The following is a 27016-nucleotide window of genomic DNA, read 5'->3' as shown; positions in this document are numbered from 1 at the left end:
TGGGTTTGGTTGAGATAAATCTGAACAAGTTTGCAACGTGTTACATTTTAAATGTTCTTTTGTAGTGCAGGATTGCAGCGTTTTGCTAAATAAAGGATTACTGGTGGGAGGAACGGGTGCGTGCCCCACCGACTTCGGAACTGAACCCGGTCCCGTGACTTCGGAACTGAGCCCGGTCCCGTGGCTTCGAAGCTGAGCCCAGCCCCGTGACTTCGGAGCTGAGCCCAGTCCCGTGGCTTCGGAGCTGAGCCCAGTCCCGTGGCTTCGGAGCTGAGCCCGGCCCCGTGACTTCGGAACTGAGCCCGGTCCCGTGACTTCGGAGCTGAGCCCAGCCCCGTGACTTCGGAGCTGAGCCCGGCCCCGTGACTTCGGAACTGAGCCCAGTCCCGTGACTTCGGAGCTGAGCCCAGCCCCGTGACTTCGGAGCTGAGCCCAGCCCCGTGACTTCGGAGCTGAGCCCAGCCCCGTGACTTCGGAGCTGAGCCCAGCCCCGTGACTTCGGAGCTGAGCCCAGTCCCGTGACTTCGGAACTGAGCCCGGTCCCGTGACTTCGGAACTGAGCCCGGTCCCGTGACTTCGGAACTGAGCCCGGTCCTGCGACTTCGGAACTGAGCCCGGCGCCGTGACTTCGGAACTGAGCCCGGTTCCGCGACCGCACTCAAACAATACAGCTTACTTTGCCTACAAATCAGAAACGAACTTAAACATCTGAGATGAGCCGATGTGGTGTGATGCCCGCCCAGATGTGAGGAAACTCAAAGAAAGCGCTACATGAGCGTGGTTAAATGCTATTACAAGCACATCTCCCGCTGCTGAGCGCATGCCTCACATGATTGTTTTTAATTATCTTTTAAACAGCATCGTTTGCTCTCCATAACTTTTCTGCTCCGATATGCCGTTTCTGCTCCGATGTGCTATTCGCCGTTATGCGCGGAGATAAGCGTATCGTGCTGGCGCCACTGTCTTATTTGTGGTGCCTGGCATTGTCTACAACTGAGATGCATTCAGCTGTTAAGTAAATTGTACTTCTGAGCCATGAAACGCTTTAGTGCTATGGATGTTTTGTTCCGGTCGGCAGGCAGGCTGGACGTTACGGTCCCTTTTATGGAAGGCATTGTTTTTTCCATTTTTGGCTCAGACCGTGAATAACATTACTCATTCGGCGTAAATAGCTAACGAATGGGATCTGCATGCTTCGCTGGATACCGATTGGGATAATGTGCTTCGCTAGTATTTTGGCAGTGCATGTGAACACAATTCGTCATGTCTGTTTTTTCGTCAACAGCTATGACGAAGATGCCCGAAGATGTAACACCCCTGGGAAGCTGGCATTGCGCGAAGCGTCGCAGTCCGGGTACTCTACGAGGACGGGTGGCCACGAATCTGTAAACTATTAATTCGTTGATTAACTGGTGTTTTTTAACGAAGTAGTGCTTTCGTTAACGTAGAAAGATTTAGCGGAATTATTAACTGCCGTTAATCTCTCACCAACTAACTTTGAAGTCATTACATCGTCTGGCAAGTCTTTAATTGAGCTTGGAGCGTGAAATACTGCACGAGTGGTGAGTGGGGCTTCTTAGCGTACAGGGATTTGAAGGTTTTGACCTTGGGGATATAAATTTTGGGAAAACGCTTGTGGGCGTCCACAAATTTCACGTTAACAGTACGGGGGTGGAACTGGAGCTGCCTTCTGGCACTTCCTGGGCAAAATCCTGGGTGCGACACCCTTAAGTCATTTGATGTCAAATGCAGCATTTCATCATAACTGATGCACTGCAAATTTGAAACCTTAAAGTCTACTTTATTTTCTGAGCATAAAAGTTATACTCGACTGCAAGTACAGTCATCAAAGTTGCAGCACGTAACCTATTCCCATTCCGGGTTGTGTCATAAGGAACCAATCATTTTTTATAATCACAAACATTCATAATTGCATCGTCATTTCCAAACTGATGACTTATGAACTTTAATAACGATGTCATGACATGTGCCCACCAGCAATATTCTGTTATTTTAATGTAGTGATATTAAACGCAAAAAAACAAATTTTCGAATACGCGTTTCTTGAAGACGCAGCGGAGCGCACAGCCCGAGGGACACGAGCGCGAGAGCGGTATGGACCAACTGCACATAAGCTCTCACGACGCTCAGGATGTCATGCTGGGCACGGAACTGACACGGTCGGATGTCTTTTACCTGCGGTATATATCCGAGGTTGAATATCCATGTTTGTGCTGCAACAAGATTCGTTTTTACCAATTGAGCTAAATCTGTGAGGCTGGTCGTAAATCGACTCTGAATTTCGCACACCACTGGCGGTGTGAGAGCTGCAGATGGCATGCAGGCGTCGTCCGGAGTATCCACAGGTATTCAGTAAAGGCCAGAGAGTGCTGGAGTCGCCACGATAAAGAACCTTTCCTGGAAGTGATGGAATAAGTGTGTGTCAGATAGAGCGAAGGGCTCAAATGTGCAGAATTCGAATGAATTAAAACAGATTCTCATCTTGCGAGTTCTCAAATCCTGAAAAGACGACTCGAACCATGAAATTAAAATTCCAGTCCAATGGAGCGCTGTCGAATACCGATAACAGTTATTTGAAGATGCAAATAAATGCATTAAAATAAGCTCAAGACTTCAATTTTTCAAATTGACTTGATTTGCACGTAATGTTCGTGTAAGCTTTGCATCTCAGATTCATGCCCTGCAAGCTCCGTGCAACTGGTCCTGGCAGTTTCTGAGGTTGAGGAGAAGAGGAATTTGACGCTTCTATACTCACTCCAACGCGTGTTTTGTACAGAGTCCCGCGAATACAGACATGTTACAGCCAAGCCCCGGGGAGTGTAAGACGGCCATTTGGCCAGCCATTGCCGGGTTAAACCTTTGCCCTGCGCATCGCAGATTCGCTCAGCATGGATGTCATGCCCGCCGCGGTTATAAGCTTGATATTAGGTCAGATATCTACGATGCGTACAAACTAATATTTGGGCGAAAGGTTTTGGCACCATGCCTTCCCTGTCACACACTTCGTCACATACGTTTCTACAACGTACGTTGTGGAGAACGTTTCCACAACGTACGTTGTGGAGAAGTCAATGACTTTGCTAATGCCTCATGAATAACCAAAACTTGACACATGCGCGGCCTCGTGCCGATCTCTCTCTCTCTCTCCCCCCCCCCCCCTCTCTTTCTATTGTTTTGGTTGGGTAGGAAATGCCCCATTGTTAGAATTGTTTGAAATCCACCCAACATACGATTCGACTTGCAGCGAAACCTCAGCTCCAGTTTACCTGAAACTGATCCGACCTGAAAGCGCTGTGTTATGAACATGTTGGTTCACTGAGATATGAATGCGTTTTCAAATGATTGACAACACATGACCGTTTCGTCTGCTACCTGATGTTTCTCAAGGTGGGAACTGTCTACAGAGTGACCGACATCGGTGTCTGTTTATCAAGGTGTTCACAACAGTAATTCAAGGAAACAGATACGTTAGCTTACATCCTGGTGTGTGGTCGATGGCCTAAAAAGACATACAGACACAAAACACAAAGGCATATACATAAGTCTAAGAACGGGCCACGAATCCCTTTGGGTTGTACCATTGCCAGTCAGCTGCACAATTATAATGAATCAAGTAGTCACCTTCAGATGATCAGATTTCAAACCACTTCCTATTCAGATTATATACCCAGAATGCTTAAAAAGGACGCTGCTTTCAAGGAAGCGCTTGCCAATGCAATTTCTACCTCCAGTTAAATTATAAGACACTAAGTAAGATAAGACAGGGTGATCAACACAAAAAACAAAAAAATAACGGATCCACGCACACTTTTGTGATATTCCCTTCACTCGTTCACTATCCACCTTTCATTGTATGACATGACAGGAGTATGATCTGTGAACACAACTATACCCCACTGGGCGCTCCAGCAAAGAATATACTGCATCAAACATTACTACAAGACAGGCTCATTCGAGAAAATCCATGACACTTTCATGCATCAGTTTTAATGAGAGAAGGCCCCTCCACGAGCAGCAAGTCCCTCATTGCGCCCCAAGATGCCTATAACCGAGCTGGTCGAGAGCGTGAGAGAGTCAGTTCAGCGGAGTCCAAGACGCTCTGTGTGCAGGCGAAGTCCTTCCGTCGGCGTATCCCGTGAGACTTGCAGGAGAGTGCTAGCAAACAATACAAGGTCTTAGCCATACAGAAAACAGACGAAGCGAACCCTTAAAGCCTCAGACAAGGAGAAGAGAAAGGCCAGGGGCACTCCTCGGTCGGTTTGTAGACGCGTCATCGATAACTTTGACGCCTCAAGAAATGCACGGAGTTAAATAGATGTCATCTAGATCACCTGCTCTAGCGTGAAGAAGAAAAAGCCAAAGACTCTCATTTTTTGCTATTATGTTTTAAGCACAATAAACTACTTGTAACCAAACTTCCATTCAGTTTTGACAGAAAACAAAGAAATGAGGCCTGACGAAAGTTGGGGTCCGTTTTTCGGGTCACCTTGTACAGACCCACGCCCGTCCGGAGGGGGAAGTTGACTTCCCCTTACGGTTTTTCGAACCCAGGTCAAACACAAACGCTCGTAGCAAAACAAGATTCCAGTATCTGCTCATCAATCAAGTTGGCATCCTGTGTGTAAAGTTGAAGTTCCGATCTCCCAAGATCAGTAACAAGATCAAGTCAAAAAGGTCAAACTCTGAACAACTTTATCCACACGTGACGGTTTTGTGTGTCATTTCCATTGTTCAAACTACTTATGATAACATAAATGATAATCTTAGCAGCTTGTAGCTTACAGATTTTCGGAAAATACGAGGTCATAGACCTGAAGTCAGGTCAATATTTGCCATTTGTCGTAAATAATACAGCTTCCTTCTCATTTTTGTGTAGGTTTGGTATTACAGTATGAGGAAAAGAGTGCTAACTTATATGTACAACCATTATATGATCACGGAGCACATGACTTAGTTCCAGATTATGACTTATCTCCAAGGGCACCTTCTACAAAACACATGCTAGACTCCAAATGGGCTGCTTGTTAAGGCTGTTTTGGAAGCAGAATACGAATACCTCACTAAAACAGGCCGCAATGTGATTATAGTACATCATTAGATCACAATAGGTCATGCGAGGACATGAATGGTCATATGAGGTCCAAGGCCCATCAACAATGTTGTCAGTGGCGGAGAGGCTAGATGAACGAGTGCGACGAGTGTGACCACCTCCTTATCGTGTTTGTGAAGCTGATGACGTCTAATGTTATGTACCAATGTACCTGCTCTCAGTTTGTTACAAAAACATTGCCAAGCTTCGAAGGAACTCTGTATAATGCAGATAAAAGCAATGCGATTTTGAGTACCTGTAGATGTATAATATATCCCTTCTGACCGCAGAGAAGCATTGTCCTGCTCACATAGACCCGGTTAGCACTTCGTTTTGTCATTTGAATGGGTTATAAATTTAACCCAAGTTGACCTCAGATTATCTTGAGGTCACCTTAAAGTGGTATGTCTGGAATGTATGTCTGGAATAGTTTTGTTCCACAGCTGCACGGAATAACGTAAACTTAGTCAGAAACCCATCGTAAAGAAAGGTGCCGCTCTGGTAGGCTACTGGCAAATCAATTTTGAACGCTGAACTCATCTGGCCTGACCCATGTGGGAGAACAGAAATGGTTGGAATGGACTCCCAACAGCCTTAAGGTTTATTTTCGTGCTCCCAATATCCATCTTGCCGTGCTAATATATGTTTTAACTGCATCCATCGACACGACCTTTTTACCTTTCTTGACCTCTGGTAACCTCACATTCGACTTAAAGTAAAAAAATTGGTGTGCATCCCTCATTATCTGATGAGATCTTGTAAACGGCATTTTGTGTTTCTCATACGGCATCTGTAAGTTGGATATCTCAGTGGAAGTAAATGTCCCCGTCCGGCCGGGCGCGGATTAAGAATTTGGTTCTTCTAAATTCACTCATCCAGTTCATCCAGTAATCCACTATTTTGTTGCTAAACAACATATGTCGCCATTTAAGAGATAGATAGTCCAACGACGACGGTGATACCACAAGGAGAATAAAGCGATTGCCAGCGTTAATTGAGGTTCACTGAGGGCTATGATCATGTCAGGTTACATCTCAGAAGCCGCATAAAGTTATGTTCAAGGTACTTTTGCTCTGCATCCACATCAAAGATGTTCAGACTGGTCTATGTGCAGCCATTCACATTCTATGTCATGACAATACGGATAACCCCTAATGACCTTACGTTAGTTAATTGGTTTAGTTATTTGATTAAAGCGTTCAGCGCGCCGGCCACTTACATTTGTAAGACCACCGTTCCACACATTGTGCAAAAATGTACCCAAATTCTATGAAATATTTAGCTCATTTGGTCAGCAGCCCCACCAAACCGTCAAGCTTAGCAAGTAAGGTGCGAATAAAACATCAAGTGTGTTATCAGCTTTTTCAAGCAAACTGCACAAGCCTTAAAGTCTCATGTTCCTCTGGTCAGAAACCAAATATCCTGGACGATAAGGCTGTTGCTTTTCTGTGCGACCAAGTGACACATGCTAATTCATCACGCCATCGCGAGATACAACAGGCGCAATGAGTTTGTGTCAGATTCCAATCACATTTTGCCCCTTTTAATATTGCGATGAGTTTCCTTCCCTGTTCATCACAATCAGGAAGTTGATACGCATAGTCTCAGTTTATCTGTAGACGATCCTTGAACAGAAATACTAAAAAATTAGTTCGACATTTTTTCTTCGTTTTGGCATCAATGCATGCTTATAACATGACGACAAAACGGGAGTGATATGGCAAGATTTCCTTGTAAATAAATGTTTTCAAGGTCACTACAAAATGCCTTGAAGTATTGAGGGGTGCAGGTGTTTATACAGAGTTGGAGTTATTGCCGTGGTTCACTGTACCTATGATTCATCTGTAACAAGCATGCTATGAAAACTCGCCATCCACTGATTCGCATGTGTTGACCCATAGCAGTGCAATGACCAACGTTTGCGGTAGTTGTTTTACACAGCTAAGTGACCGCATTACTCGTCTGGGTGACTAAGTACTAAAATATATTATCCGGTACTTCCAAGCGGCCTGCCATGACGTCATCGCTATGACGTCATCGCCATGACACATCCGTATAACACTCAAGCAATGTCAACCCCGGCTGCGTCATGGCTCCTGAGCGCTGGCATGGCCAGTGAATGCGGTGGCTGGGGCTCCCTGGAAGAGGTGTGACGACGTACGTCACGTTCCCTAAAACAATGCAACTTATCAACAGCTATGGTCATTGTTCCTTGCTTGCCTTGCATTGCTTTTTGCTCCCTTGCCAAAAGTACTTACAAAGGAGTAAACATTAAACGCAAGACGTGGGCTATCACTGATTGCAGTCGGGATGTCGTTTTAACACAATCATCGGGTGCGTGCGAAATTTCGTATCGTGAAAAGCGTGAAACCATTTCCAACGGCCACTTTCAGACTGCCCGCACACCATGTTGGTATTTATGTGTCGCACCACCTTGAAGCCACAAATGCTCATGGGCGAATGGCGACAGAAAGACCGGAGGATCGACAAAGAGGCATGCGCAATAGGAATCACTTGGATAACCGTATCGTCCTAATGTACCGATGGGTAGTTAGCAATCAACGCATTGTTTAGTCAGGTTTTTGAGCCAAGTTGCGCCCAAAGCTTAAGACCGGGCAAACATTCCAACGACGTAACCCCGACTCTGGCCGCGCCTCGGCCAGCACCTGGCACGCCAACGAGTGGCAGCTCCGTCCCAGGTGCGCCGTTGGGCGGGCGCGGCCGCTGCCGGCAGCTGTGGGGCCGACAACGCGGTCGCCCCGCCCTGCGCTGCGCTGGCAGCACGTACCCGCCTTGAGGTGGCGCGGCGGCGGCGGCGCGCCGACGGCTGCCGGCGAGGCGGGTCCGTCCGTGTAACGAGCCGGCCGCGCCGTGCCGGGCACGCGCCGGCCGGCCAGCGCCTCGGCGCTCGAGCTGGAGGAGCCAGGGTCGCGCTCGGCCCCGGTTCGGCCGCGGCCGCTGCTCAGCTGGATGTTGAGCCCGCTCGAGTAGCTCTGCGCTGGCTGCATGGCGGCTGGCGGGCCCGGCGCCGGTGAGCGCCGGCCGTAGGAGAAGACGCGGCCGCGCCAGCCGGACACATCACTGTAGGAACCACTCAGGTGGCGCTGGCACACCGGGCAGTCGTGCACGTCATGGTCGGCCTCCTCGTCGTCGGCGGGCCTCATGGTCGGTGCGTTGGCGACCCTCGCAGGGCCCGGCCCGCGCGCCGCGCCCACCCGCGCCGCTCCGGCGCCGCACAAACACTGGCGGCGCGCGCGCATGCCTGCGGCGCCACCCGCCGCCGGCTGCCAGGACCGTCTCATATATAAATACCCAGGCGGCCGTGCTGCTGAGGTCTGGCTGTGCGGGGCAGCGCCTTCAGATTTCAGCTGAGAGGTCCGGATCAACCGGCCTCCGGGCCCAGCAAAAGGCTTGAGAGATCCGGATCAGCCAGCCTCTGGACCCAGCAGGAGTCCTGAGAGGTCCGGATCAGCCAGTCTCCAGGCCCAGCAGGAGGCCTGAGAAGTCCAGATCAGCCGACGTCCGGGCCCAGCAGGAGGCCTGAGAAGTCCGGATCAGCCGACTTCCGGACCCAGCACGAGGTCTGACAGGTCCGGATCAGCCGACGTTCGGACACAGCAGGAGGCCTCAGGGGTCCGGATCAGCCAGCCTCCGGGACCAGCAGGAGGACTGAGAGGTCCAGATCAGCCGAAGTCCGGGCCCAGCGGGAGGCTTGAGAAGTCCGGATCAGCCGAAGTTCGGGCCCAGCAGGAGGCTTGAGAAGTCCGGATCAGCCGACGTCCGGGCCCAGCAGGAGGCCTGAGAAGTCCGGATCAGCCGACGTCCGGGCCCAGCAGGAGGCCTGAGAAGTCCGGATCAGCCGACGTCCGGACCCAGCAGGAGGCCAGCGCACTGCACAGTCGCAGTGATGGCCGCCATCTCGGAGCGGCACCGGCCAAGTGAGCCGCAATCGGCCACTCCGTTGACCGCCTGACCCCGGCGACACTCGGGTGCTTCTGGACGCAGCAGTGTCTCAGCGCCTGGCCGGCACAGCTCGCGAACGCCGCCGCACAGTTTTCGGGGCTTGATCCCCAGCCGCACATGTACACGATTGTACAGAACGGCGATGGCGCCCCGCTGGGCGTCCCGGGGGAGACTGGGGTGGCTGCGGGATGGCGAATATCGATCGGCGCCGGCCCACCGCCACAGATGTCGGCCAGCACTGGCCAAGCGTAGACGCCAGTGATCGACGAGAAACACATAGGCTATCAGCAGGGACCCACAGCTGTTAATATGCACCGGCAGCCGTCAGCAGGGGCCGACGCTCGCTGGTAAGGACCGACAGCCGTCAGCAGGGGCCGACGCTCGCTGGTAAGGACCGACAGCCGTCAGCAGGGGTTAACACTCGTTGGTAAGGACCGACAGCCGTCAGCAGGGGTTAACACTCGTTGGTAAGGACCGACAGCCGTCAGCAGGGGCCGACGCTCGCTAGTAAGGACCGACAGCCGTCAGCAGGGGCCGACGCTCGCTAGTAAGGACCGACAGCCGTCAGCAGAGGCCGACGCTCACTAGTAAGGACCGACAGCCGTCAGCAGGGGCCGACGCTCGTTGGTAAGGACCGACAGCCGTCAGCAGGGGCCGACGCTCGTTGGTAAGGACCGGCAGCCGTCAGCAGAGGCCGACGCTCACTGGTAAGGACCGACAGCCGTCAGCAGGGGCCGACGCTCGTTGGTAAGGACCGACAGCCGTCAGCAGGGGCCGACGCTCGCTGGTAAGGACCGACAGCAGTCGGCAGGGTTCGACGCTCATTGGTAAGGACCGACAGCCGTCAGCTGGGGCCGACGCTCGTTGGTAAGGACCGACAGCCGTCAGCAGGGTTTAACATTCGTTGGTAAGGACCGACAGCCGTCAGCAGGGTTTAACATTCGTTGGTAAGGACCGACAGCAGTCAGCAAGGGCCGACGCTCGCTAGTAAGGACCGACAGCAGTCAGCAGGGGTTAACATTCGTTGGTAAGGACCGACAGCCGTCAGCAGGGGCCAACGCTCGTTGGTAAGGACCGACAGCCGTCAGCAAAGGCCGATACTCGTTGGTGCAAGCCCACAGCCGTCAGCAAAGGCCGACACTCGTTGGTGCGAACCCAAAGCCGTCAGCAAAGGCCGACACTCGTTGGTGCGAACCCACAGCCATCAGCAAAGGCCGACACTCATTGGTGCGAACCCACAGCCGTCAACAGGGGCCGACACTCGTTGATACGGACTGACAGTCGTTAGAAGGGAGCGACAGTTGTTAGTAGGGCCAACAGCCAAGGGTTAAAAAGCTTCTAATTTACTGAATATGATCGGTGACAAAAATGAACTCTTTTGCGAACCAATTGGGGACAAAATTGTGGAAATGGAAACAAATTACAACAGAGCAGATCATATCAAAATGGACCATTTCAGCTAGACTAAACTCAAAGTTTATTATTGGTCTGTACTCGCTAACGCTTGCAACGTGGGCTTGTGTAGAGCACAAGTCGAAGCGTTGATGTTTTGCTGTATGAAAAAGGAGAACCGCAAGATGTTGCCAAACACAGTAGTTTTAATCAGGATGTTTTTTATGAGGTGACGTATGTTTACTTCAGACCATGCTACACCGGTGCTGATGTCACAGATCAGTGGTGACACTGTGTTTTTCCAATACCCCTCAGATCAGCACTTTCACAGATTTTTCAGCTAAGACTCACTTCACACGGTATGGTATGAACGGTAACGGTATGAAATACCAAATAACTAGGCTTATTGCTAGTGACAAGAATCGTGGTTGCCCGCAGCATCTTGCGATAAGCATGATCAGATTGCTACGCGGCGATTTAAAGTCCCGTGCCATTTACGACAGATGGGCTCGAACGATCGACACGCGATAATGCAATAGGTTCAATGCAAGGCTGTGTGCTACTGTTGGTTGCATTCATGTCGTGAAAAGCTGACTGGCTCGAAGAATGTAAGTATCGTCAGCTTCTTAATGTATGTTTTAATGAGTTTAAAAGTCCTGCCGATCTAGCAGGCTTGTCGTTTGTGGATAGCTGAACTGTAGGTTCAGATTCTAACGGAGAACGTTGGAGCGAAGTGCGTCAAGGATTCATTCAAGGTTTCCTGCTTTTGAGAGGAACAGCGGCTTTGGGGTAATTGGCCGATCATTGCTGGTGTATGTCGTGGATCCCTTCCATTGTCCGTCGCTCCGCAGACATAGCGCGCTAAACGGTGGCGTGAGATGAAACGCTTTTAATTGTCATTCGTTGCATACAGAGGCAAATGAAAGTGTTCAAGGTGTTCAAAAATGTCATTTGCATTTCCTGATATCAATGCTGCATGGGTTTCGCACTAATGTCGAATGTCGACTGTGTCTGACCAGTGAGCACCCATGTAGTAAAGCCATTCTGTGCGGGCCGCAGATAAGATCCCGACGTCCAGGAATGGCTGCGACCCCGCCGGGACGATGCCGACTCTCACTGCAACACCGAAAGGGAGCAGAGCCGCGGCAGAGGGCAGAGATTCGGCCGGCCGTCGGACGCGGCCGCCGCCGAAGCGGCGCGGCAGCGGCCCCTCAGGCGTCGATATCGGCCGTCGAGCCACTTGTCTCGCCCTTCCCCTCGCCTCCACTCGCTCCCCGACACATGCCCGGCAGGCGGCGGCGCTGCCCGGACGCCGCAGCGGCCGATGGTGCTGATTACGGCCGGCGCCGGCCGGCCCCGCGCCGACGGCCTCCTCAGCCTCGCGCGAGGCGCGCGTCGCGCCGCGCCACCTGTCCCGCGGGAGCCGGGGCAGCGACGTCCGGGCGGCGGCCGGGCGGAGGACGCGTCCGACGCTGGAGGGAGCGAGGCGGGCTGTGGTGCGGCCAGTCGGCTCACGTGCCGCCGCGCGCTTGGCGACGGCAGCCAGCTCCGGCGGCGGCAGGTCCGCAACAGCCACGCCAGGTGTGCTGCTCGCCGTGCCGGCCCGCGGCGCCGCAACCGCTGACAGATTACGCTGCATAACAAGATTTGGCGACGGCAGCGGACTGCGGGCTTCCCTAGGCTGTTTTCAGGTTTCTATAGGCTACTGTGCCGACCGAGTGTACTGCACTTCTTCAAGGCCTCTGACCAACCCGCTAAATATATTCAGCCGTGCGGGATCTCGAAATCCCTTTCCACGAGCTGTGTCGTTTTAAGACGTGTGGCTGCTCCCTCCCCCCCCCCCAAAAAAAAAACTCCGCGGTCATCCGCTTCAGCCAGCTGCTCAACTGATCTGGCAGACGCAGACGTTTCCGGCCCACTTGGGACGGCGGTGACTGGCCAGTGATGCGACTTCAGAGACAGCTGACTCGACTCGAGCTGTGCCCACTCCGTCTGCACTGCTCTGCGGGGCGACCTCGGCGCGGCACACTCGCGCTGGAGTTCGGGGCTCCGGTACGCATGAGCTGCACAGACAGCCTGGGCTGTCGAATACCTAATGCCTAACTAGCTACCGAATGCCTTAGCTGTACTCATGCCTACCGCCAGGAACCATTGCACTGGTAGCCACTGGAGCCGGAATTGATGGAATAGCATCTCCAGTGCGGGCTTGGATCGGGTCATGTATCATGGACAAAACTCCAGCAAGTGACTGCGGTGTCGAAACGCACGATTTAAGCAAACCTATGTGTGCTTTAAGCATCGCTATGTGCACTTTAAGTATCGAGTCGACTCCGAGAAGACCAAAGACGATGATGCCTTAGAGACATCTTTCGCAGCTTTTCCATACCGTGGCAAGTGCCTTCGCTGGCGTCTTCCGTTTCGTGGTTTCGTCTATGAGCTATCACACTCACGTCACCTCCGTTTCAGAACGCCACCATCTCTTGACCTGCTTAATTGGGATGACGTCATTCGGACATTACCCATTTATATCTTGGCGTGGCTCTGGTCCTACCTTGACGGGAATCTCAATGCCTGTTCGTGTGATACACCGCAGATGTTATCCATAAATTACGATTCGCGTGGAAGGAAAGATAGGGAGGGGGCGCAACGGAAGTAAAACGGGGTGAGAAGTAGGAGGCTTTGGACAACGTAACGTTATGCTCAAGTGTGGCTGAAGATCATGCTGCAACTTAAAGGCAAAAAACGTTGGACGCCCGTCATTTGTTTTCCGTCTCTGGTGTAATTAGGGACCAAATGGATGTAGTTTTTCTGGGACGCTATAAGCTTAAGGGTAGCAGCCACCTTTGTGTGCCTTTCCATTGTTCTTAGATCAGACGCGCCCGATTTTATCAGTGATACCAGTTTTCCGCCAATGCTTCCGAAAAGGCAAGAATTTCGATTTGAAGTACCATATCCTGCGGGAGAAATCTCACTGATCGTCCTGTTCACTACCATGAAAGTGATACATTTAATTTTCCTTGCTTTTGCAACGTGTATGTTCTGTGATGTTTGCAGCTCACTGATTGGTCAAAATACTTATGTAATGAATTCTAGGAAATATAAAACACTAGAGAAGAAGTTATGCCAACATAAGGTCATTATCTCGCGCATTAACGGAACATTATACGATGGTTTTAATTTTTCCCTCATGTCGTTTGAAGCTCTTTCGAGGCACATATTGGCATTGGGAAACGGAGCATCACATGGTCTATAGTGACGCACTGATTTAAACTTCGAAGCTCATACACTTCTCGGAAACTAGCCCTTGCCGTACGCTGTGCCAATGACAAACGTCCGTGCTCATTGACTTCATACTAGTAGAGGTGTCACTTTTAAGCCCACAGGCCTTAAATGTGCGGCTTATTGCAGGTCAAAAGTGGTACCTGCAACCAATAACAGCTGACCACGGCCGCCCTCAGCAGATTCTGCCGTCGTCTTGACGACAACGGTTGTCATGACGACAGCGGTGGTCATGTCGACAGCGATTGCCATAACTTCGGCGGTCGCGACAACCACAGTTATCGCGGACTCGGGGCATACTCTATATCGGTGTCCAAAGTACGTCCAGGCCTCCCCATGCAACCACCGCGAGCAAGGATACCCATTCTAATCGAAAGGTCACTGATGTTCATTTGAGGTCACTTACCTTGTTTGACTTTTATAAGGTCATGGTGACCAAAATCATAAAAGACTTCCTTGATTTGTGCGTTTTAATAAGCGTCAGGGATTATGATCGGCTGTACATTTCCAAAAACAAAAGATTGGCCTGAGTACTTTGAGGTCAGTGACTAATTCTGACCCTTAAAAGGCACATGGAGGATGTCCGATGCGGTTCCTTTTATCAATAAATTCAAGATAAGTACCAGAAACCACCTCATACAGCAAGCTCTCGAATAAGCAAGCAGGTTGGTTTTGAACTCGGTCTGACCTTCATACATGACTTCAGGTTAATGGAATTCATTGCAATCTAAAACGCAATTATTGTGTTGTCTGACAGCCTATCTCAGAGATGCATGGCTTCGTCTAACATTTCGCTGTCGCATCAGGTTGAATGATACCCTAGGAATTGCCTTCGCTGACAGCCACGACCTGACTTGGACCTGTCATAGATCAGTGACCTCACATGGTATACCTAAATTTGTGATGCCACAAGATCCACTACTCAATTGTCTACAGATGTCCAAAATCTTGCGTGCTAAACCGCGTCGTTCGGAAATAATTCTGGAAAACCTCGGGAGGTCAAACTGACCCCCGCCGGAGAGCTCAACACGCGTTCGGTCGGGGTCAAATTGGGCACTACCCCTCCTAAAGATTTTTCCGGAATGGTTTCCGAACGGCGAGGTGTAGCAGCGCCAAATGTTGCATAGCTATAGAAAATTGAGTGGCGGATCGTGTGGCATCAAAAATTTAGATGTATTTTGTAAGGTCGATGACTTATGGCAGGTAAAGTCAGACCATGGTTTCAGCAAAGTCAATTTCTAGGGAATCGTTCAATCTGGTGCAACAACGGAATGTTAGACGAAACTGTACATCTCTAAAAATGCTTTCTCAGGCAACGTCAATGGTGAATGAGCGAATTACGTTGACCTAAGGCAGTTATAAAGGTCAGACCAGGGTCAAAACCAACCTGTTTTATTTATCTGGAGCTTGCTGTATGCGGTAGCATATGGTGCTTATTTCGAGTTCATTGATAACAGGAACCGCATATACACCTTCCATTGACTTATTTTAGAACAGAACAGGTCACTTACTGAAAATGGCCCAGGTCAACATTTTGTTTTTAGATACATACTTCCTAGCGTATTTTTTGTCGCTTATTCAAACGCAACACTCAAAGCAGTCTTGTATGGTTTTGGTCGTCATGACCTCCAAACGGTTAGCAAGGCCACTAACCTTAACTGAGCATGTGTCCTTTTGCCTAGAAGAGTTACTTAGCTTCTAGGGGCTCCTTGGAGATCAATCCGAAATTTACATTGATTGACCTTATTTGGCCAGGTCATGGCATAGAAACCCCAAATTTTGACCAAACTGGTTTCATGCGCAGGTCAAGACACCCTGTGAATTAAATGTTTTTAGCTCTCTTAGTTCCTGAGATCTCAGCGGCGGTCAAATTGATCCCGCCCTGTGCGAAGGGTCATCCAGCCGGCCACCCGGGTGCGTGTTAAAAATGGTGCCATGACCGTGTATGCGAATGCAAGCAAACGATATAAAATCAAGAATAAATGAGCAAGAATACCAAAATGAAGGGCAAAAATATGAGTGTATAACGGCATTTGGGTTCCAAAAACACTCTGTGATCTAAGTACGTTCCATGACGAAATCAAACGGTGGCGTATTGAAGAAAACGTTTAGTAAACGGTGAAATGTTGTTAAGAGCAACCTTTAAAGGGAATGCTCGACGTCTGCAGATATTGAAGAAAAAAACATAAGATATGCTGGAACAAGCTCACTTATAACTGTTGGTATACTTTTCAGTACTATTGAAGTGCAGCCCTGGATAATACCATTTCCTTATTTAGTAAATATGCTGCTCAATACGTCATTTTTTAATTGCGTGGGAACGTTTGTATGACGTTCGGGTGCTGCCCAGCGAGCTGTGTGGAAATGCTGGCTTAGCACTTCCTTGTAGTATTTGTGCGGGGTAAAGAACGAATCATTTTATTAAAGCGGCACAAAATATGCATTTGCAAAACAGCCCCGTTTGAATGTGAAGACAAACGGTTGTCAGATTGAGAAAGATGTAATGCAAAGCCCGAAGACGCATCAAACCGTGGCCAACGATACTAACGCAACCATAATTTAGCGCAATCATGATGCCGAAGACGTACTGCGTTGATCATGGTAAAATGCATTTGAATGAACACCTACGAATTTGCGCTTTCCTGTGAGTATGAGGGTTATGAAGGCTTCGCCAAAGTGCATGCCGAGTTAACAGCTTAATGTGGCAGTGTGACTACATTCGAAAGAGCAGCCTCGCCGTCATATTGAATGCTTCTACAATCTTGCGATACTTCAACTTGACGCGGATGGTTTGACGGATGAGGCGTTGCTGTTACCTCGACGCTGATTGGCTGTTGTAGCCACGGAGGCAGATACAGTATTTTCAAGCCTAGCACCTTACTGCGCTCGCGTATAGCGGGCGGGCGGACGTCTCGGCGATTACAGCGCGTGTATTCGGTTGTGGGTGTCGCTGGTTGGCTGAGGTGGTGTCAGCCGGGTGCTGATCTAAGGTATCTGAAAACGACATGGGTAGGTTGCAGCTTTGCGTTCTACGCAAGCATTGTCCCATTTTAGACGCGCTAACGCTGGTTATCGCGCACGTTGGGGGTTGCCAAAGTTTTGTGTCAATCTGGTAACATTTGTAATATGCTATGTGACCTGTGGAAACCATGAATTATATAATTATAAACTGTGTGAGCTTCTTAACTGTTCACATGCTACTACGTCATTAACTGTGGTTTTTGTTGCTTGTTTGCCCCACATGTAATAAGTTGACACAGTCCAGACTGGCTTGCGTGACCATCTGGAATATCCAGTTGCTACAGGATGTCATCAAGCCCCTGCTCCTTTACGCTATGGGACGCCAAAACCTGATTTCTGCCTCAGCGTCCGGCAGAAAAGATGAGTCATGAACCCACTAAAATGAGCCGGTACATGAGAATATGTTTAGTAATACCACGAGCACCACTCTTATAGATACATTAACAGATCCTAACAGAAAAAAATATGTGCAGCTTTTATAAAATTTAAAGAAAAGTATGAAAATTCACCTCGCCTGCTGTGATTGCAAGACACGCACCCAAGATATGCCAACAAAAGGTTTTCTTTTGGATTTCGTCCACTTCCTTCTCAAAGTTGTGGGAACCTAAGTCAGCGGAGAAGCTAGAGCTCCCAACCCACCCCCACCAACTAGGCATGAGGTAGTGGTCAACTAGCTAGAGCTGACTACATTCCTGCTAGTGTGAACTCTAGAAGAGATGCGTGTCTTGCCTTTCCGCATGCGTTGCCTCTAGCAGGCGGCAGCCCAGCCAACCTGACCGAGCCCCGCCTGGTGCTGCCCGCCCAATCTGACCGAGCCCGGCCTGTTGCTGCCCGCCCAATCTGACCGAGCCCCGCCTGGTGCTGCCTGCCCAATCTGACCGAGCCCCGCCTGGTGCTGCCCGCCCAACCTGACCGGGCCCCGCCTGGTGCTGCCCGCCCAATCTGACTGAGCCCCGCTTAGTGCTGCCAGCTCAACGCGAGGGCGACTGAGCTCCGCGGCTGCCGTTCCGCGCCAAGGAGACATGGCTAGCTGAAGTCTGTCTGGCGGGCCGCCGCGGCCGCCACCACCCGGGCCGCCGCGGCCCGGGTGGTGACCGGTGCCACCCTCGGCAGGCGCCGGAAGTCTGTGCGCTGAGCGGCCGGCCGCCGCGGTCCGGGTGGTGACCGGTGCCACCCTCGGCGGGCGCCGGAAGTCTGTGTCGCCAACCAACAGGCCGCATCATACGACCCTGGCAGCTATCGATTCGACTATTAACTGGCCGTGCTCAGCTGCCGCCGCGGGCTGGCGGGGCAGTGCTCAGCCGGCCGGTCAGCCGATGTCAGAGACATCTAGCCAGCTGCCGACGAGTTATTGGCGACCGTCGGCCGAGCTCGCTGGAGGACCACAGGAGGTGAGTGGCCACAGTGAAGCCCTCGGGAGATGAGAGCTTGATGTGACGGCTTCGGAATGCTGGGGCCTCGGGCGATGGCTTCGGAACAGGGGGGCGAGAGGCGGTGGTCTTAAGCTTTCGGCGTTAAGCCAAAAATTCGCCGATGGCAGCGTCCTGGGGCTAAGATCATCGCAAAAATTCGAAACGCGGCCAAACGTTTCACGCATTTGCTGCAAGAAAGGCTCCATCTTCATAACGGGAGATCACAAATCACGTCGTCGGCGTGACGGCGTCGGTCAACTAGGTCATCGCCGTGGACCCCCTCGGGAGCGGGAATCATTACACGGGCGGTCCATTGACCGAGCTTCTCCGGTCTCTCATTCTGACGCCGTTGACAGTGACGCATTACATGAACACCGCCCCCCCCCCCCCCTCTCCTCCACCCTCCACAGCTCCCCTCTCCGCGGCAGCGCGCGTCGCGCGCGGCTGCTGCTCCCACGCGCCGCGGCAGCCCCGCGGCTCTCCCACGCGCCGCGCCCGCGTCCGCGCCCGGACGCGGCCGGAAATGACCGGGGACGATATGATATTCTGGCCGCGCCGGGCGGTCACGCAGTGCTGCTGCATAATGCATGGCCGCCGGGCGATCGGTCTGCGACTGTCCTGACTGGCGCCTCCATTACGCGGCTGACCGGGTCAAGGGTCGGCCGCGTCGGCATGTGCTCGGCAAGGCGGCCGGCCGACGGCGGCCAGGTGTGGTGAGACCCTGCACAGCACGCGTCGGCCGCGCCGCCGTGCTGCGACCGTCCGGCGGCAGGTCAGGTCAGGTCAGACCCGGTCAGATCAGGTCACGCCAGGTCAGCGCTCCGGTCATGGCTTTGTCTTGTTGCAAGAGTTCTGAAGTCGGGGTAGCGCCTTCGTGCGTACAGAGGGCAAACAGCCGTGCCGACATCTCCTGGGACCGTCCGGCCACAGTGTATGAAGGGTCACCGACTCTTTACCTACAGCTGCGGCAACCCAGAATGAAACTCACGAGATAATGAGGTGGAGTTGACGAAGACCGTAGTGTACTGGCAGCATTCGAACGCCAAAGGCATGCGACGATCCCCTTTCCTTTCTCACTCTCTCTGCCCGTTGTGAATTCGAATTTACTCTGCACTCGCCTTTGTTTCCCCTCCAGCTAGTTCATTAGAGAAATATCGATGCATAAGCTATGACGGCTGTAGGACGTTTGTAATCTGACACACTGTCATGACAGTAGCTCATCTTTGCAGGAGCTTTTTCCTGTCACAGCGCATTCCGTTAAAATCATCCTGTGAGTACTGTTAACGTGTCTGCACATGCCGCAGCGCAATGGCATCCATGACAACCACAAGATGAATTACCTGCCGATGAACAGCCACTGCTTGTGGAGTTTATATACATAGTTCAGTTCAGGCATTTTTCCTCAAAAGGGCTGGCCTTGTCAGGAGTGATTTTGGCTACGGATGCAAAAGGTTGCGGCGTACTGTCCTAATTTGCCGCGTAAATTTGCTTTGAAAATGCAATTTCTCTTCGCACTGCGATCATTTTGCAGTTTGTTGCATAATCTGACCAAAAGATCAGAGCATCATGCTGGTAATTTAATCATCGCAGCGTTTTAATCTCTGACATTATGTAGTGCAAAACAAAGCAGATAAAAGGTAATATTTCAGGTGTTCGTGGGGTTCGAGAAACCAGTTTTAGATCCCGAATGTTTTCTTTGTCCGAAGAAAACCAAGCCAAGTAACTCTTGGAGCTTGACGAATGCCTTAAAGTGTCTAACACCATCGTGCCGAAAGATAAGGCAGAATCCATATCCCATTCTACGTCACCCGAAATCGCGAAAGTTGCTAGTTCGGGGTGGTCTTGACGGCTAGCTCCGTACCTCAGTCGACGCAGCGTGCTGGATCCGACATGGCCTCTTCACGGCCGCTCCCGCCGCCCCCGTAGTCCGGAGAGGGCCCGCCTCCCCGCTGGACGAGCACGCCTCCCTGGCCCGCCGCGTGGGGGGAGCGCCTGGCTGACTGCGGGGAGCACGGCTGGCTGGCGGCCCGTCCGGACACGCACTGCGTAGAGCTCGCCGGCTCGGAGGCGCCGCCCGCGTCACCGCTCCACTCTCAACAACGGCTCACACAACCACTGCACACTGATTTTCCCAAAGGATGCAGGTTCCCACTGGTCCGAAGCCGGACAGCAAAGCCACGGCGGGACGGATGATATTGATTGCTTGCGTCTGCTGCCATCTATCGCGCGAAAGAGAAACTAGAGAGACGGACGCCCTCCGTGCCCAGCTGCCGACAAGAAGCAATGCAACTCGGCAGATCCACCGCACGGGCGTCCGGGTCGCCACGCGCACTGGGAGGAGTTGGGTGGCCGGGGCTAACGATCGCCGGCACGTCATCATCAGACCAGTGTTGGCTTCCCGAGTCCAACCGGTCTAGTGCAGCCGATGTCCGCTTCGGCACGACACCAGCCGGTCTGAGCCGCCCGCCATAAAATCGATCAGGTGCGTCGGTTAGATGGGCTAAATCCATGATGCGAGATTTCACGCCGGCCAGTAGCGTCGTAGTCTTGTCACTCAGCTGCTGATTGCTGGATTGGAACGTGCACATATAGGGTTCCATCAGGGATACACAAAATTGATCCCGATTGCCTCTGGAAAAGAATTGGCTGCATGTCGCACTCGAACCACACTGATTTAAATGATCGAAAACGCATGATTGTGGCAATTTTGCAATGCATTGTTACTCAAGAGATGACTTAAACACATGCATATACATATACTAGTATTAATATGATATATATATATATATATATATATATATATATATATATATATGTAAAGTTAGATAGATAGATATAGCTGGACACGTTGGGGTCTCGACGGCCATCGAGCTGCAATGGACTTAGGACTAGCATCACCCGCCCACGCTGCCTTAAGGCCGTGCAAATAAACTGATGGTACGGTTTTATTCACCTGTTTGCATAGCTATCATAGCTATGCATATGATCATAGCTATCTATGATCGGAAGTTACATCTGCGTGCAAGTTGTTAGTTTGGCCTTCCTATGACTTGATGGCGAACCTGATGTATTGTTAAACAGGGGCGTACGCAGGAAGTTACGATGGGTGGGTGGGAACGGGGAAAGCATGACAGAAAATGGAAGTCTAGCTAAGCGCTCTGGACGCGCGCGCAATTTCTTATGTCTTAAAACGGCATCCCATATTCTCGGTCGTTTTGCTCTTGACGTATCTACGCAGGCGTTTTTAACCGTCAACAATTAGTCGCTTACATATTAATACGCGCCATAAATTTGTTCAGGAGAGGGTGTATCCAACCCTGTGCGCACTGCCTTGTTTTAAATCTACAGAGTATTGCACAAGAGGCGGATCTCACTCGGGATTCCGGGTAGCCACGCTCACGGAAAAGAAGGCATGGCTTTTCTCACACGGCTGGGGAGCAGAAAGTGCATCGCCGCTTTCCGCATCTGGGTTGAAGGGGCTACTTTCTTAGACTCATAAATGTGTGCCGTAATGTTATGCAAAATGATGGCGGCCATTGCCTTAAAGTATAGTTTTGCAGCGCATCTTCCACCTCATTCCATCACAAAAATGATGTCGAGGAATAAAATCGGCACATTTTATGCGGTATGCTCCAGAGTGAAAGAAGAATTAGCGTAGTGTTACCGGAATTAACGAAGATGTCCGACCATGATCACAGCTCCGAAACTCAGTGTGATCAGTGCTTGCTTGCTGACGTTGCTCAACCAGTAAACTGAAGACCTTTTCGACCTTCTAAACCGAAGGTCGATGGTTTCCAGCAAACTCCCGACTCATTATGCTGGAACATCACAAGCGCATGGCTTGCTGTCTGTTACGTTTGCCATTCTAGTGATCCATCTGATCACCAGCTTTACCTGCTCCCTCTTTCCAGTTATCCACATGTCTATCTGGCCCGTACAAGCTCAATTTCACTGTTAAGTGCCGGTGCTTCCTGTCAGTGCACGGAATACATTTTCCGTAAATGAGGTCGTTATACAACGATATGCAACGATAAACAAGGTCTCCCTCCAGTGATTACATCGGACCGTCTAACTAAGGTGTTTTTTGGGAATTAGCCTAATTCTAAGTCTCTTATAGAGCTGCAGCTTCACATGGACATGAAATAGGAAATATTTTCCTTTGCAAAGCAGTCCTTTATTCGCCCAAATGTTTTCAAAAGTAATCCTTGACATTGGGAACATAAATTCAAGCTTCCGAATTTACAAAAAAAGTATAAATTCGGTAATAAATCAGGTTTTGGGGTGGGTTAGGTTTACCTAGTCGGCTGAGCCCTAACCTGTTTTAGAAAGGGACACTCCTGCTCTCAGGCCTGGCATTCCTTGTCTCAACGAGAACACTCATCATATACTCTCATGTTTGCTTCCATTTTCAGATGGCGCCGACCAGCGCAGGAGGCCTTCTGTCAGTTCAGGGTCCCGTCTCCGTCCCCGTTGAGCTTATGTTCCATGACCGACCCGAGGCCGCTAATTGACACCGAATACCTTGTTAGGCACTGTGGGCCTCTGACCAATACAGAGGCCATACATTGTTTCAGGGGCCCCGACCAATGAAGATCGCGGCCCGACCTTGTCCCTGCTCGGGAAATGGGCCCCGAGAACTCAGAGCCTGCACGGAGCCGACTGTTCGGCGTTGGTGACCTCTGGCCGGGCGGGAGGGTATCCCTAATGTGAACTACAGTCAGTCCTGGCCCTTCACCCTTCCGATCAGGCCCTCGATCTTTGGTCCCGACGAGTGCTCGGGCCCCTCTGGATCTCCTCAAACACATCCCGTGATCAACGCCACCAGGCACGTCACGACCGTCACTACTTTGGACCCACATGCAAGGCGTCGGGCATTTCCACACCCGCCAGTAGCCGGCTGGTGGCAGCCGGCCACCGTCGTTGGCTGAAGACGTGTCGCTGGTAGCCACCCGCCGTCAGCGAGCGTGAGAGGTCAGCGGCCAGTGCCCGCGGCCTGGGCCGAACAGACACACCCTCGATCCGTCGGTCGCGACCTCCAGTCCCACCCGGGCAGGCTGGGACATCCTCTCGCGTGGCCAGCCGGTACCCAACTGGGCCCTGCGGGTGGTGGATGCGATGGCCACCGGGACCTGGTAGGCACAGCGCAACCTCAATCCGCCCGGTGACATCAGGCAAATCCCGACCAGCTGGGGGCCGCCCCCCCCCCCCCCTCCACCACCACTGCCAGCCACCCAGGGGCTGGGAAGCCATTATTGTCACCCAAACGTAATATTCTATGTGTCCACTTAGTCTATTTCTCTGAAACCTCCCCAAGGACCTGCAACTCGAGGTCGACAGTCTTGTTGAAAATTTTTCGAGCTCGCGTGTTCAAAACCATGTTACAGCGTTTGTATCATTAATCGATCATGACACAATGTGGAACATTTTCAGACGAACATGGCCTGGTCATGTTGACTTGGCGACTTGTTGACCTATTGAGATCCCAAGTCTACATTCTCGGGGGCCTTAATACCTCCGTGAGCCCAGATAAAAATTCTGACAAATCTTCTGAGTTCTATCGGTTTAGAAAGAGTCCACCGGACCCCTGTCAAATGAAGAATGCCAGCGAATGCTGAATTCCTAAGAGCGAGAGTGCTGTGTTTCCGGAGAACGCCAAAACTGCCCCAGCAGCGCTGCATGGCGTGACAGTATGTTTCACTACAAACAGATTTGATCTAAGGATGCACTCAAAGAGTTCTGATGCGGTTGGCCTGGCTCAGGGAGACTCTATCGTAAGCTGTTCGAAGAATCTCGGCAGGAACCACCGGCCAAACTGTTGAAAAGCTTATTTCCCAGGGCGTGTTTAAGAGAACAGATCCCGTTAAAGTATCATATTTATTAAAAACAACATACTTAATGAGTCCTTTGTAACTTGCGCCCCTTCATCAGCGCTGTACCTGTAAAGGAGACCGTGACATTCCTTTAAGCCAGAGTTTCTAGAGTCCTCTTCACACTTCGAAAGACGCTATCGGACTGCCTCACAATTCCCCGAGAACTCTCATGTGGGATTCCCTACGACGTATCTCGACGGTCAAGATACTGTCTTTAACAGCAGGGCACTGCTAAAAAAGAGTCTAGCTACCACTGACGGGTGTTCACAATAGCCACCAGTCTTCGTTAAAACTCCCTAGCTTGTTTAATCTTTCGTCTTTAACGTGGCATGAGACGACAAGAGGATCTTGCTTCGGACCGTCCGCTGCGCTTGGTACGGTGGGGCTGTCTAATAGGCGAGTTACGCCAGGTTGACTGAGGCCGGGACAGCGCCGGCGACCAGCCGCGGCGTCGATATAGCGGCCGGCCGCTGCTTCTGAGGGGGTCTTTCGTCACAGTGTGACTGGCGGAACCGGCCGCTCCTCTAGTTCTGGTAAGACCAACAGTTGTACTGGTCCTGAAGGGTCCTGTCCTCATACTGTCACTGGCGGGGCTGGCCGTCATGCAACTGTCCTTGCGAGACCACATTATTAGCTGGCTGTGGCAGACCTGGCCGCGACGCTGTCTCCGATGAGTCCCACCGCTTCGCATGACATGTGGATTGGCTGTGGTTAGGTCTGATCTGGTCGTACCTGAAATATGGTTCTAATCTGGCGATTCCAGAATATGTGTCGACCTAATTGGAGAACAAAGAACGCATTAGGGCATACAGATGAAGGAAATATATTATCAAAATAACCTTGGGTTTCAAACAGTGAACTTTATTTTGCTTTGCGTTTCTGTCGTCCTTTTCCACTTAGTCTTTTGCCAACAAATGACGTTACCATCATCATTTTGTTTTCCATTTGTTTTTGTCTTTCCTCCTAATTCGTTTCAGTGATTCGTGATCTGTAGTTGCTCTCGGTTTGCATGGACATTCTTTACATCTTATTATGAAGTTTTGTTTCAACTGGGTTCGACCCTTTAGGATGTTCGGTACAGTCGTGCCTAAAATCAACTTCTAATTGATAACCACTGTACGCGTTGGGAAACCACTGAATAACTACTGTATCGCGCAATAATATCCGACATGTAAATAAGCACGGAGTGTATCTGGGCCTCGAGAACCTGCTTTGCATGTTCCGCAGCCTGATCCCGTTTGGAGGATAACCTCAAGCGGTTCAGAAGAGCGAACAAGCTGTCGCCCAGTTTAACGGAAGGACTGAGACGAGATTTAAGTATCGCTGATGGAGCAATTGTTTGGACTATCGTTCCCATCTCGTTTGCTAGTGGGCACGCGACGTTCTCTTCCCGGTTAGCTCATTTGGTAGCGCATTGGACTAGCAATCAAGAAGACCCTGGTTTGAATCCCAGAAAATCCGAGGAGAGCGTTGGGATCGTGACGCACATAAGGCTGATAGCCAAACATCGCCCGGCCCTTTTCTGGACTCTGTTGTGCCTGACGAGGGACGGAGAGTAATCTGGCATAAACGTTGCATACGTACTAAACCACCATACAAGGACGATAGTCAATTATTTTATACGTGAAGCTGTTGCCTTATTCTGTGGAATCTTTTATTGCACAACAGTTTATTGATATAAGGTCATTTCAATAATCATGGTGTCAAAACACTTCTTGGTAGTCTCATTTAAGTGTTATAAAGCTGTCAAATAAAAACACTGTGCTGAGAGACGATTTTACCTATTTTATCTCCGGTTATCATTTTGTCAGGCATAATTTATAGTTGGTCGTAAACAATCTGCACTTACGCGACAGCAGTCAAAAAGGGCAAGCGGTTCCAGTTCGAGTCATAGCGCTTCGCTTGACGAACGCCATCCTACGGGGTGCTGTAGCTGATGCCGTGCAGAAACCATGCATTAGCTGAAGGCCTACGGTCAGCATGGCCGCTAGGTTACATGCGACCGACCGGCCAAACGCAGGTTCACTCAGAGGTCGCACCTTAAATCCTCTTGGTTCATTAGTTCTCAGAGCCGGAGCTGTATCGCACGGTTGTTAACAACGGTGATCCTCGAAGGCTTAGAAAAAGTGAATTCTGCGTGTGAGGTAGTGAATCCGATCAGTGAGGCCAGTGAAATAACAACTTTTTGTTCGACGTGAGTAAACCAAGCCCATATCTTTTTGGTCCGTCCACTAGATTACGTCACACATGGTGGTGCGGGTGGAGGGGACCTGATGAAGCGTAACGAAGGCCTAACAGGGGGAGACCGTGGAGGTTTTGGACAGTGTAGCGTTTTTGTCAGGTGTGGTTGCAAATCGCGCTACAATGCTAACAAAAAACAACATAAAAGTTGATAGCCGAAGCTGCTACCTTCCTTTCGTGACAAAGAACACGGCCGCTATTTTTTTCGCCTCTCTAGCTCAACTGGGACGAAATGGTCGCTCCTGTTTTGGAATATTACCCTTAACACTGTATAGCACGGCATAACACTGCATTACGACCGCATTCGCCACCCACCGCCATATCACGTTACCGCCGATGCCAGAGCCCACCATCACATTCCCTCCCCAGTTGATAGGAAGCCACACACGGGTGACTGGACGTCAGCCGCTCACGAATGGTCAGGAAGAAACATGCATCAGTGATGTCATCATTCGTGGTAACGCTGACTTCAGACGAGACGCTGACGTCAGGCGTGACTCAGACGTCATTCGCCGACGTCATGTGGGGTCGAGTGACGTAATCATTCGTTCCCGTGACGCTTACCGATAACGTCTGGGCGTGAGAGGCGATAAGCCGGAGCGGCGCAGTCCACTGCCGGTCAGGATCCTACCAAACGGCACGTAGCCACTTGAGCGGTGGCCTACCCAGTTGGGTGGGTGGGGTGGTTGTGGAGGATGGGGAGGGGGGAGGGCAGTGGGGTCGCCCTT

The 27016-nt window shown here is 51.1% G+C and overlaps 1 protein-coding gene across 1 annotated transcript in view; it reads right to left on the bottom strand.

The window, feature by feature from the left end:
* LOC119111858 (unconventional myosin-Ia) overlaps positions 1 to 20330 on the bottom strand; it is a gene marked incomplete in the record, with an annotated part of 106475 nt that extends 86145 nt beyond the window's left edge. The window contains 1 exon segment of the mRNA XM_037235694.1: positions 20039 to 20330.
* Positions 20331 to 27016: the final 6686 nt, after the last annotated feature.

This window comes from Pollicipes pollicipes, unplaced genomic scaffold (genome assembly GCF_011947565.3).
Source record: "Pollicipes pollicipes isolate AB1234 unplaced genomic scaffold, Ppol_2.1 Scaffold_7261;HRSCAF=8764_pilon_pilon_pilon, whole genome shotgun sequence".
Taxonomy (NCBI): Eukaryota; Metazoa; Arthropoda; class Thecostraca; order Pollicipedomorpha; family Pollicipedidae; genus Pollicipes; species Pollicipes pollicipes.
This window is presented reverse-complemented; position numbering and strand designations above follow the sequence as displayed.